Genomic DNA, 12,881 nt, shown 5'->3' on the forward strand with positions numbered 1-12,881 from the left:
GGGTCATGTGACCAGCATGACTAAACAGCTTCTGGTGCAACAGGACCCCATGATGAGTGCCAGAGCGCACGGAAACACTGTTTGCCTTCCTGCCACAGAGGTACCTATTTATCTACTTGCACTGGCGTGCTTTCAAATTGCTAGGTTGGCAGGAGCTGGGACAGAGCAATGGGAGCTCACCCCGTCGTGGGGATTTGAACCGCTGACCTTCTGATTGGCAAGCCCAAGAGGCTCAGTGGTTTAGACCAGTGGTCCTCAACCTTGGGCCTCCAGATGTTTTGAGACTACAATTCCCATCATCCCTGACCACTGGTCCTGCTAGCTAGGGATCATGGGAGTTGTAGGCCAAAAACATCTGAAGGCCCAAGGTTGAGGACCACTGGTTTAGACCACAGCACCACCCATCTAGTGCTGGGCTAGAAAGGCCTTGGTCTTGGTAAGCAGTACACATTTCAGCTTCTTTGAGAAAGCACATGTATCAATGTGGTATACAGTGGAACCTCGGTTTACGAATGCCACGGACCCATCTGGAACGGATTAATTCACTTTCCATTACTTTCAATGGGAAAGTCGCTTCAGTTTATGAACGCTTCAGTTTATGAACAGACTTCCAGAACAAATTACACCCATGCTTCGGGTTAAGTACGCTTCAGGTTGAGTACTCCGCGGACCCGTCTGGAACAGATTAATCCACTTTCCATTACTTTCAATGGGAAAGTTCGCTTCAGTTTATGAACACTTCAGTTTATGAACAGACTTCCGGAACCAATTGTGTTCATAAACCGAGGTACCACTGTACAGGCATCCCCCCACTTATGCAGGGTTTACCTTCTGGGCCCCCACATGCATAAGTGAAATCACGTAAATTGGGGGTCACCCTCTAAAAAGTCTCTAAATGCCTCCCTGTTTAGGCTGAACTACCCATTAGACCGCAGGGACCCAGGTGGCGCTGTGGGTTAAACCACAGAGTCTAGGGCTTGCTGATCAGAAGGTCGGCGGTTCGAATCCCTGCAACAGGGTGAGCTCCCGTTGTTCGGTCCCAGCTCCTGCCCACCTAGCAGTTCGAAAGCACATCAAAGTGCAAGTAGATAAATAGGTACCGCTCCGGCGGGAAGGTAAACGGCGTTTCCGTGTGCTGCTCTGGTTCGCCAGAAGCAGCTTTGTCATGCTGGCCACATGACCCGGAAGCTGTCTGCGGACAAACGCTGGCTCCCTCGGCCTACAGAGCGAGATGAGTGCCGCAACCCCAGAGTCGGACACGACTGGACCTGATGGTCAGGGGACCCTTTACCTTTACCTTTACCCATTAGACCTAGCTGTTGTTTGTGGATGGAACAGGTGAGCCTTGTACCTTCTAAAAGTTCTTTCCTGGCAGGTGTCAAGCAGGTGAACCAAAGGCTGACCTATCATAAGGCTTATTGCCTTACACAGAAGGAGAGGGGTCTATCCCAACTGGCATTGCCTGCTACGCTTTCATCTGCAGGAGTTTCCCAGTGTGAGACCTGTCCCTTCAACGGTTCCTTTGCTGCCGCTCGATAAAATGCAAAACAAGGGAACAAATAGTGTCTATGCTCCTGGCTTAAGGAAGGTGCGGCATGTTGTTGTAGGCAAGGCTCTAAGAAAAAATGAATTTGGAGTGGGGAAATAGGCGGCTAAAAAGCAGGGGGGCTGTATAGCTTTGTGGCTTTCTGGGGTATGTGTGCGCGCTGTAATGCACTGGCCATTTCATCCTTCCCAGGGAGGATTCCAAGTGGAGACTAAAGGAGGGTGGGAATAAAGGCAGAGCTTTTAGCCCCAGCACATGATCTAAGGGCTGCACCCCGGGATCTTGTTTGACCCAGCCCCCACCCCAAGTCATAGGCTGCTTCACCCTCCTGAAAAGACTGCCGCTGTGTGCCATGAGACCGGCAGGAGGAGGGTGGTTGGGGGGGCGGAGGGAGAGAGCCAGCTCAAGTTCTGTTGTTTGATGGGATTAGAGGACGCTCAAGGACTTGAATAACTGCGATCAGGCTGAGAGGCTTTGCACAACCACCACCCTTCGCTGCCCAGCACAGACTGGATCCACTCCCCCCCTCCCCCACTGCGTGCAGGGTGGGGGCAGGCAGGCATATGGTACGCAGGGGTACCAAGCCCGCCCAGTGCTGCTCCTTCCTGGGATCTGAGAGTCACAAAGTCACCCCGTGCCTGGCGATGTTATGATTATCCAGGCTGGAACTGGGGAAATCCAGATTCCAGAGCCGCTGGCAATTGGTAGAAGGAAATGTTCCTTCAAAGTGTTTCACGTCACCCAGGAGAGATTGGGATCAGTTCTGTGAATGGAAGCGGGAAGAGAGAGCGCCGAGGGAAAGAGAGGCAGGGCCCAAGGTCAGCCACGCAGGGTCAGCTTGACGGCAGCCACATCTCAGAGGGCCACTGCTGGGGAGCAGAGGTGAAAGCAGGGCACAGACCACATTTAGGGGTGGCAATGAAGTAGCATGCGTTTGACGCACCTCACCTTCCTTTGCACGTGGTCTGCGAACTGGGGCCCAGCATGCTTTGGCCCACCACAAGGGAGCCTTTTCCAGATCATGAGGTCCAGCTGCTTGAGATAATGAAGTGCCAGGGGCTGGCAGTGAGAACAACACCACATTGCAGGAAGACCACAACTTCTTCTCTCAGTAGCCACACACTTGGTTTCATCCATAGCCCCTAGTTTTGTTTTGTTTTTTTAAATAATGTTTTATTGATTTTATGTACAATCTTTACAACCAAAATAAACCAAGAGAAAAGCAATAGCACAACTCTCATGTTTTCATTTTTACTAAATTCTTCTCTGATTTCCTTATTTTTACTATTCTTTAACTTAAATCTTTTAATTCCTTGTTCTTAACCTCCTAAATCGCATGTTTGTCCTCTACCATTTTCCAATTACTGCCTTAAACCTCCCTCCCCCTTTACCCATTACTTCATCCCTTCATCCACGTGCGATCTTCTCTTCATACTGTTATTTCTTGTTGTGTTGACAGCTATTAAATTTGTTCTTCCGTTTGTATTGTAATATTCTCTTGTATCCTTGCGTACTTCGGGCTATTGCATGTTAAATTTAAGCTCTGAAACCAAATCTTATCATATATTCCTGTATGCATTCCCATTCTTTGTAAGTTCTGGGCATCTGCCTTCTCTAGCACTGCTAGAAGTACTTTCCTGCTTGTTTTATGCTGCCTTTCTGCAAAAAAGATTGAAATGCATGAAGCAAACAAATTCATGAAAGCATAAATACTCCGCAGCAGCCTGTTTTGCCCTCTCTTCTGAAGCATGGGGATATTTGCAGTAAATGGACTGTAAGAGATTTCTTTTTGAAAAAATGAAGAGCGCTTAATCTTCCAGAATCCAGAGGATCAAGTTGCTTGTTTGCAGCAACTCAGGTACATTCAATAACTTTTACTATTTGGAAAGGCTGTTATTTGAGAGGGGAGAGGAAAGGAATCAAGCACAGTGGTACCTCGCAAGACGAATGCCCTGCAAGACAAATTTTTCGCAAGACGAATGCGTCTTGCGATCTGATGGTGACACACAAGACGAATTCGTTTTGCGAAAAATTCATCCTGCGGATCGTGGTTTCCCATAGGAATGCATTGAAATGTAATTAATGCGTTCCTATGGGCAAAAAAAAGAAATTTTAATGCGTTCCTATGGGCAAAAAAAAGAAATTTCAATGTGTTCCTATGGGAAACCGCGATTTTACGAATTTTTCGCAAAACGAATTGACTCGCGGAACGTCTTGCGAGGCACCACTGTACACTCCAATATACACAGACAAATCAAATATTATATTCCATTTGTTACAAATATTCATTATATTAAACATTCTGTTCGATCCCACAGACACGGGCGCAAGTTAGTGACAGAGATTTACCAGGGACAGAAAGCAGGATAAATAAAGGCGTTTGGAGTGTATGCAGACTCCAGGTTCAGAAACGGATTCCTGGTGCTCACAATGCATCCTTTCCGAGCAGAAATGGGCAGGAAACCAGTGGTGGGGTCTGCCCCCAATTGGCTTTTCTACTCCGTTTCTGTATGATCTTTCACACCCTGTTATCCCCGCCCCCCCCCCCAATCTGCCAAAGACTTTTCACAAATCAGGAGCTCATCTAGTTGAGCCAATACTTCACATATTCAGGTCCTTCCAACCCTAGTAGCCTCTCAGCAATCACCTGAAAGCCGAATTATAGGCCCCGTAAAAAACAGAAGCAAAGAAAAATGTGAAGTGAACGGCAGACTAGCAGCTCTTCACTGATATTAATGGCCACAGAGCAACGTACAAGGCCTATGCAGATATGAAATGCCTTTAGTTCATTGTAAGTCGAAGAGAGTATTCTCTGTGTCTTGAAAACAAACAAAATAGACTGTGCCAAGGCACCAGGCACGTATTGTGGTCCTGGCAGGTATTATGTATGCAGAGCAACAGAGAGCTTCTGTGTTGTCAGGAAACATCCTTTTTATTTGAAAGGATTCCATGTTTTTTATTCGTATGATTCCACTAGTCTACTTGGACACAATATCAGAGCATTGCACCCCATCACCCTTGTTAGATCTCCTAGATCAGGCACGTCCAACAGGTAGATCGTGATCTACTGGTAGATCACTGAACGTCTGTGGTAGATCACTGGTAGATCACTGGCTCCCCCCAAACTTTAGCTCCCGTAAAAAAAACCTCAACAAAGTTTGCCCTGCACCGCCCCAAAATGTGGCTTTACTCCTCCCTAAAAGGTCAACAACTTTGATCTGAACCTAAAAAAACAGGGCTTTCCTTCATAGAAAAAGTTCAACAACCTTGACCTGAACCCCCTAAAAGGGGGTAGATCACTGCCAGTTTTTAACTCTATGAGTAGATCGCAGTCTCTTGGGAGTTGGCCACCCCTGTCCTAGATCATGTAATGTAACAGGGTGGGGTGGGGTGGGGTGGGAAGCCAGGTCTTGGGTGGAACTTGAATAATGAGTAGATGATGGAAGAATTCTCCCCTCTCCTACTCCAACACCGTTCCAAGTCAGTCAAGAAGAATGGACATCTATTTCTGTCTTGCTAATCGCCAGCCCTGCCTTGCTAGGGCAGTGTTTGGTACACAGTCGTCTTTAGAGTCCTAAGCTGATTAATATTCCTTGGAGAAGAGATGGGAAACCTCGGGGAAGAACTATTAGTGGAGAGATGGAACCTCAAAGCACCGCTGGTTCCTTGTTGTTGTTGTTGTTGTTGTTGTTTAGTCGTTTAGTCGTGTCCGACTCTTCGTGACCCCATGGACCATAGCACGCCAGGCACTCCTGTCTTGCAGCTGGTTCCTTAGGCAAATAAAAACAGCATTATAACTGGGAATATTTTTTAGGGAATTTATAGGCTAAGGGGTTTTTATAGATTGAATATTTTTTAAGGGAATATTATAGGATTTGAAATCAATTTAATTATGTCATGATTTAGATAATGGTATTAGAGGAATTTGTTAAATGGGGGAAACTGCTGAAGTTGGGATTAAAATGGACTCGGGAGGGGAGGGACGGGGAAGTCCAAGTTATGTCAAGAATATTAGATAAGATTGAATGTTATTATTATTATTATTATTATTATTCTCTTATTATTTCTTTTTTTGTGTGTGTGCTTTTTTTCTTTTTTGTAGATTAAATGTTTATGTTATGATGCTATGATAAATGTTTTAAGTGGAAAATTCTCAATAAAAATTATTTTTTTAAAAAAGCAAATAAAAACAGCATTTTATTGTATATATATGTGTGTGTGTTTTACACACACACACACACACACACACACACACACACACACATATATATAGTGTATATATATATATATATATATATATATATATATATATATATATATATATATAAAGTTTTTATTAAATTTTCTATTTTACAACTTAAAATACTCATTTAAACATCCTTAAAATATCAGTGACTTCCCTTCTTCTCTTTCCATGGTTCATTTTGTTTTTATCATAAATCCCTGCATATTTTACATAAACTAAACCGTTCAGTATTCCATTATTACATCCATCAAAACTTATTTACACTGTTGAATTTCTCTTAATGCTGCCAACGTTTTCAAGTGTACACGATTTCCCCCCCATATATTCAAGAAACATTTCCCAACCTTCTCTAAACATATGTTCTTCTTGTTCTCTTTTTCTATACATTAAGTCTACAAGCTGACCATATTCCATCAGTTTAAATTGCCATTCTCCTTTGGTTGGGAGCTCGCTTATTTTCCATTTTGGGGCTAACAAAACACGGGCCGAAGTATTGGCATACATAAATAACCTTTTAACCCAAATAACAGCATGTTATTGTCAAGCAATAAGAATTAGCAGCTGGGTGGCCAAGTGTTTAATTTGTAAGAATCACATTGCTCGCTTCATCTGTGGAATGGAAATTACAGCAATTGTTAAAGCATTTTGCAAATTAAGAGCGATAGGTAGGAAGCAGCACGTGCATACGACGAAGGACGCTCTTGTTGGCAGTAGGTACTGAAATATGGGAGTGCAAGAAAGGCAGTGGGGGTGGGGGGTGAAGAAGACTCAGCAGCCAGTTACAGAAAAGTGAGAGGAAGGAGGCTGCAAAAGGCTGGTAAGTAGGCGCACTACATTGGCTTGCCAGCAGGGGGCGCAACAGAACTAACCAGGAATGTTCCTACCCAATCCTGCCAGAAGTGAGAGCCGTTCAGATCAAACGCGCTTGTAATGAAGTGTTTTGTTTTGCTGGCTTTTATGGGCTGGGTTCTACCAACCTCATGGATGACAATTTGCCGGAATACTAGAGAGCATGATACATTGCATTTGCATCTCGTATTTTCTCCAAATAGCTTGTAGTTTTTGAGATCTTTTTGCATCAGGAAATGCCTTTTGTCGGATCATGCCCGCACCGGCCGCCTGGCAGCATTCCCCAGGGTGCCCTTTTTAAAAAAAAGTTTTTAAATATACTTTTCAAGTTTATACATTTTATTAGTTTTACAATGAATTTAACATTTCAAAGTTTGTCTTTCTTCCCCCTCTTTCTGCGGTTCCTTAAATTTATTTTTTAATATCCTCTGCACATCCAAATTCATTTAATTTGCTCATTTAAGTATCTACTTTAAATATGTACTCTTATGAAACTGCAGGTTATCGCAATAATCCTGGCAATGTTTTTATCTGTTTGCAATTTATTTGTAAATATTCAATAAACCATTTCCATTCATTTATAAAATGTTTGTTATCTTGATTTCTTATTCTTCCAGTAAGTTTCGTCATTTCTGCATGTTCCATAAGTGTTTGTATCCATTCTTCCTTTGCTGAGTCTTAGGTAGTTCCGTCCCTATAATTCCCAAAAGAAAAGCTGCTGGGTTTTTTTGTTTTTTGCAAAAGTTATTTTGAACATCCTTTCCAATTCATTGTATATTATTTCCCATTAAGCTTTAACCTTACTACAAGACCACCACATATGATAAAAAGAACATTCTTTCTCTTTACATTTCCAACACTTACTTGATTTAGATTTATACATATTTGCCAGTTTACTCGGTGTTAGATACCAACAATAATATCATTTTAATATAATTTACTCTTAAACCATAACATGCTATAAATTTTATATCCATATTCCACAGTTGTTCCCATGCTTCCATGTCTATACTGTGACCGATATCTAATGTATACATTAGCAGCTTAAAACACAGTGAGGTCACTCCCCCTTGTGCTTCAAATCACATTTGTAGCCTTGCTGTGCGCACCGGGGGGGGGGGGGAAGGATGTATTCACTTGATGCGTATAACCCAAATTGTTTCCCCACACCTGCAACCCTCCGAACTCCTATTCAAGGAAGCACAAAGTCTGAAGCCCCACAGTGCAGGAATCCCTGGCAGATGGCCGTCCAGTGTCAGGCGGGCATTTCTCGAGAAACTACCACGGAATACGCTACCTGCCCGCAGACTGTCTAGCCAGAGTGGTGCATGCTCTGGTTATCTCACGCTTGGACTACAGCAATGAGCTCTACATGGGGCTACCTTTGAAGGTGATCCAGAAATTACAACTAATCCAGAATGCGGCAGCTATACTGGTGGCTGGAGCAGCCACCGAGACCATATAACACCGGTCCTGAAAGACCTTCCTTGGCTCGCAGGACTTTTCCGAGCAAAGTATTGGTGCTGACCTTTAAAGCCCTAAACGACCTCGGTCCTGTATACCTGAAAGAGCATCTCCACCCCCATCGTTCATCCCAGATACTGAGGTCCAGCTCCGAGGGCCTTCTGGCGGTTCCCTCACTGCGAGATGTGAGGTTACAGGGAACCAGGCAGAGAGCATTTTCGGTGGTGCCGCCCGTCCTGTGGAACGCCCTCCCATCAGATGTCAGGGAAAGAAACAACTATCTGACTTTTAGAAGACATCTGAAGGCAGCCCTGTTTAGGGAAGTTTTTAATGTTTGTTTTTTTTATCGCTTTATTATTACTATTATTATTAATATTCTGTTGGGAGCCGCCTAGAGTGTCTGGGGAAACCCAGCCAGATGGGACGGAGTATAGAAACATAGAATCATAGAGTTGGAAGAGACCACAAGGGCCATCCAGTCCAACCCCCTGCCAAGCAGGAAACACCATCAAAGCATTCTTGACATATGCCTGTCAAGCCTCTGCTTAAAAACCTCCAAAGTAGGAGACTCCACCACACTCCTTGGCAGCAAATTCCACTGCCGAACAGCTCTTACTGTCAGGAAGTTCTTCCTAATGTTTAGGTGGAATCTTCTTTCTTGTAGTTTGAATCCATTGCTCCGTGTCCGCTTCTCTGGAGCAGCAGAAAACAACCTTTCTCCCTCCTCCATATGACATCCTTTCATATATTTGAACATGGCTATCACATCACCCCTTAACCTTCTCTTCTCCAGGCTCAACATGCCCAGCTCCCTAAGCCGTTCCTCAGGCATCGAGTATAAATTAATATAATAATAATAATAATAATAATAATAATAATAATAATAATAATAACAACAACAACAACAACTGTGGCTAACGGTCATATGTACTTGGCTTCAAATACCAGTGATGGTAAGCAGTAATGCATACATAGACTAATTGTTAGGCTGTGTATGAGAGAGAGGGAGAGGGGAAAAAACAGGCAGGTAACTAAACAAGGCAGCCCAGGAATGCTGGTAAATAATTCAGCCAGACAGCTGATAACGTCTCTGACCCAGGAAGGCGGAGGGGAGGAAGGTTTTCAAGGGCGCCAGGACCCGGAATCACTTTTGCCGGCTGTGGAGAAACTCTCTTCCCTTTGCCCCAAGTCCGCCTGCCTCTCAGCTTTCCCTGAACTCAAACCGGCCCGACCAGCTCCGACAAGGCTTTCTTCTCCATCTCTGGCTTTGGACACACACGCACACCGGGGATCGAAGCCAAACTGGGCCCTGCCGAGTTGGAGATGTGGAGAGATGCCTCTGCGTAGCCTGAAGGGCAAAGTCAAAGAGGAGGCGTCTCTTTGGGCTTCTGATCTGAGCGGGGCAGAGGGGCGCTTGGAGGGCACCCTCCCCTCCCCTGGCACAAGCTTCACCCCACAGCCGCAGCTGGAGGTCTCACCTGGAAGAGAGGCAGCTCACATTTTGGGCACTGGCTGCTGCAAAGGTAAGTGAAAAGAGCAGAGGGGTAAAAGCAGAGTAGCTGCGGAAGGTAGGTAGGTAAGTAAGTAGGTAGGATTGTATACATGAAAGGGATGCCTAGGGTCAATTATTCCAACCCCCGCAATGAAGGAATGGGCCTACAGCGCCGGTGTTGGCCTGCAGGCTTGGAGAGGGTGGCATAGTGCTGGGCAAGGGGAAATGCTTTGACTCAAAGCAAGGCAAGACTCATAAAAGCACAATACCAAGATTATTATTATTTTCTTCTTGGATTGGAACAGAATGTGCCTTCTGACATTTAAGAAATCTGGAAATTGCCCAAAGTGGTTTCTCGGACTGGCACCAATTTGGCTGCTTTTTACACAGTTCTCCAGAAGAGGGGATTTTGGCAGGTGGTGCTTGCTTGATTAAGTAAGGAGCAGTAAAGCTGCATCTGCTGAAACTTTCAAACTCGTGCTTTCCATCACCAGGGTTTCCCAAACATGGATCTCCAGCTGTTTTTAGACTACAATTCCCATCATCCCTGACCACCGGTCCTGCTAACTAGGGAAGATGGGAGTTGTAGTGTAAAAACAGCTGGAGACCCAAGTTTGGGAAACCCTAATCTAGAGGTGGCGCTGTGGCCTGGTCTAAACCACAGAGCCTAGGGCTTGCTGATCGGAAGGTTGGCGGTTCAAATCCCCCCAATGGGGTGAGCTCCCATTGCTCGGTCCCAGCTCCTGCCAACCTAGCAGTTCGAAAACATGTCATGCACAAGTACAGTGGAACCTCGGTTTATGAACACCTCGGTTTACGAATTTTCGGTTTACGAACACCGCGGACCCATCTGGAACGGATAAATTCACTTTCCATTACTTTCAATGGGAAAGTTCGCTTCAGTTTATGAACGCTTCAGTTTATGAACAGACTTCCGGAACCAATTGTGTTCATAAACCAAGGTACCACTGTAGATAAATGGTGGGAAGGTAAACAGCGTCTCCGTGCATTGCTCTGGTTTCGCCAGAAGCGGCTTTGTCATGCTGGCCACATGACCTGGAAGCTATACGCCGGCTCCCTCGGCCAATAATGCGAGATGAGCGCCGCAACCCCAGAGTCATTCACGACTGGACCTAATGGTCAGGGGTCCCTTTACCTTTACCTTTTTAATCTAGAGGAACACAGCCCCCCTCCCCTTGCTTGCCAGGCCTACAGAATACTGTTTTGCGGAGGCAAAGGAAATAACAAACTCAGGTATGCAGTGTGGGGCAAAGGGAAGGCCCTACAAGATGTTTGCATGTGCAGGTAACTGTGGCTCGGAGCGCTTGTGCGCATTTAAACCTCAGGGGCACCAAACCTTTCACCTGTACTGTACTTCTATGGGTGGTACTTTGCATGATGGCAGTAGGTTCCCACGAAAAGCTGCCGTGCTGAAGGGGAAATCTGAAAGAAATCACAACAGCCTATAGGACACTGTCCCAATGTGACTGATTAAGAAAAGGTCTTTGTTGTACCCAGATTTGCAGGCATTTCCAGGGCGCATACTGAGGATGACTTAAAGGGGATGAATTTCCCATTTAAATCTTTTAACCATCATGTTTCTGGCACAATTGTGCATGTTAAATAAAAAATGTAGCAAAAAAGCACGGGGTCACTTTTCTAACCTCAGGATTTGATTGTGGAAGAAGAGCAGAATCTGAACTGACTATATTAGCACCAAGATGTGTGTGTGTTTGATCCAGATTAATACACAATATATAAAGGTCTGTGACCTTGTGATATATTACGTTCTTATGATGCATGTTTGGGAGCAGCTATATAGCCTCAGGCTGGCCTCGGATTTACTTGGCTGCGCTTTGAAGAGGCAATTAGTGAGATTTCTGTTTCCAGCCCAAATATACAAATGTCCCTTAGTCGTGTTAATTTCTTCCTAGCGCTTTATCTGCGCTCTCTGAATTTTTCAAGATAGTAACGCTTCCTTTTTACATCATGTGATGCGAGAGTAGCAGTGGGTGAGAGAGCTGGCGGGCAGGGAGGGAGGGAAATCTCAGTTCTCGTTGCTGCTAGTCCAGATGAGCTGGTAGGATCAGCCCAGGAGGCAAGGTGGCTGTTGCAGTAAAACAACAGTCCCTCAGAACCTCTTTTGACAGGATGTAGATATTCAGGGCTTGCTTCAGTGGTGGTGTGGTTCAGCATTTGCTGGTCCCCCAAGATGGCAAAGGGCTCACCTGCCAAAAATAATAATAATAGTTGCTGTTGCTGTTGTTGCTGTTGCTGTTATTTATTAAATCCTGCCAAGCATCCTTGTGCATCTTTGTGTCCTGTGTGCTCCTGAGGGAGGGGGGATGACAGTACTTCTGGGTGGTGGCCCCCTCACTCTCCTAGCACCGTTGCCTTCTCTGGGAATGCTAGCACGATTTGGAGATGATGTCATCCGAAGCATTAAACAGGGACATATACATGCTTGACAGCTCTGTGACCACCACCAAACAAACCTAGGTCACGTACAGTTCGAGCATAAACCACAAAAAAAACGCAACCCGCTGAGAAAATTACATACAATGTCTAATTTATCTCCACATAGGGGTAAACAATGTAGTAAATAGCATCGGCACTCGACCGCTCTGTCATGTAAATCCAAATAAAGTATTACAACAAATGCTCAAAAAGGACCCAATAAAAAGAGGTTGTTTTTATTCCGGAAAACCTTGGTCTGCTTGCATCTACTTATGGACTTCGCACTTCATGGGATTCACATATATTGGGTCCTTTTTGAACATTTGTTGTAATACTTTATTACAACAATGCAGGAGTTGTGACTCAGCATCCTTTGCAGTTCAGGTGTCCAATTTAGTCTCAGGATCCATCCCCCCCTCCCCCGCAGTCAGTGCTCTGAGGTCTGGAAGTATTTTTTTAGCCGCACAAACCGTTCTCACAGATGATCAGACTCCATAATAAACTGGGTACCACATAGCAAGGAAGGATTGATGCTTTCAGAGCATGTATGATCAGGCATGGCGGTTTACCCGTGCCATCCAAAAATGCTTAGAAAATATATAGGCTTTCTTAATATTATTACCCATGAAATGACGAGCATGCCTTGATGACAAGTTTGTAGGGCCACCAGGGGCTAGATAAATTTATCTGGGGGATGTCCCAGTTCCAGCCCAGTTGTCCATCATTTCTGTTCCATGGTTTTGCAAGAAATCTGGAGGTGCTCCTCTCAGATTGTAGGTTGCTCGTCAATTTAGGACCTCTAAAAATGGTGTCTGTCCAGCTTAGAG

General features: G+C 44.8%; 1 protein-coding gene across 5 annotated transcripts in view; it reads left to right on the plus strand.

Annotated features, from left to right (window-relative positions):
* Nucleotides 1–9,189: 9,189 nt before the first annotated feature.
* PALM3 (paralemmin 3) overlaps nucleotides 9,190–12,881 on the plus strand; it is a 40,124-nt gene continuing 36,432 nt past the window's right edge. For all 5 annotated transcript variants that reach the window (XM_060269204.1, XM_060269205.1, XM_060269203.1 and 2 more), the window contains exon 1: nucleotides 9,190–9,628. The gene's annotated coding sequence lies outside the window, so the exon portion shown is untranslated. The remainder of the gene's footprint in view (nucleotides 9,629–12,881) is intronic.

The sequence above is a fragment of the Zootoca vivipara genome, chromosome 16 (genome assembly GCF_963506605.1).
Source record: "Zootoca vivipara chromosome 16, rZooViv1.1, whole genome shotgun sequence".
In the NCBI taxonomy this organism is placed as follows: domain Eukaryota; kingdom Metazoa; phylum Chordata; class Lepidosauria; order Squamata; family Lacertidae; genus Zootoca; species Zootoca vivipara.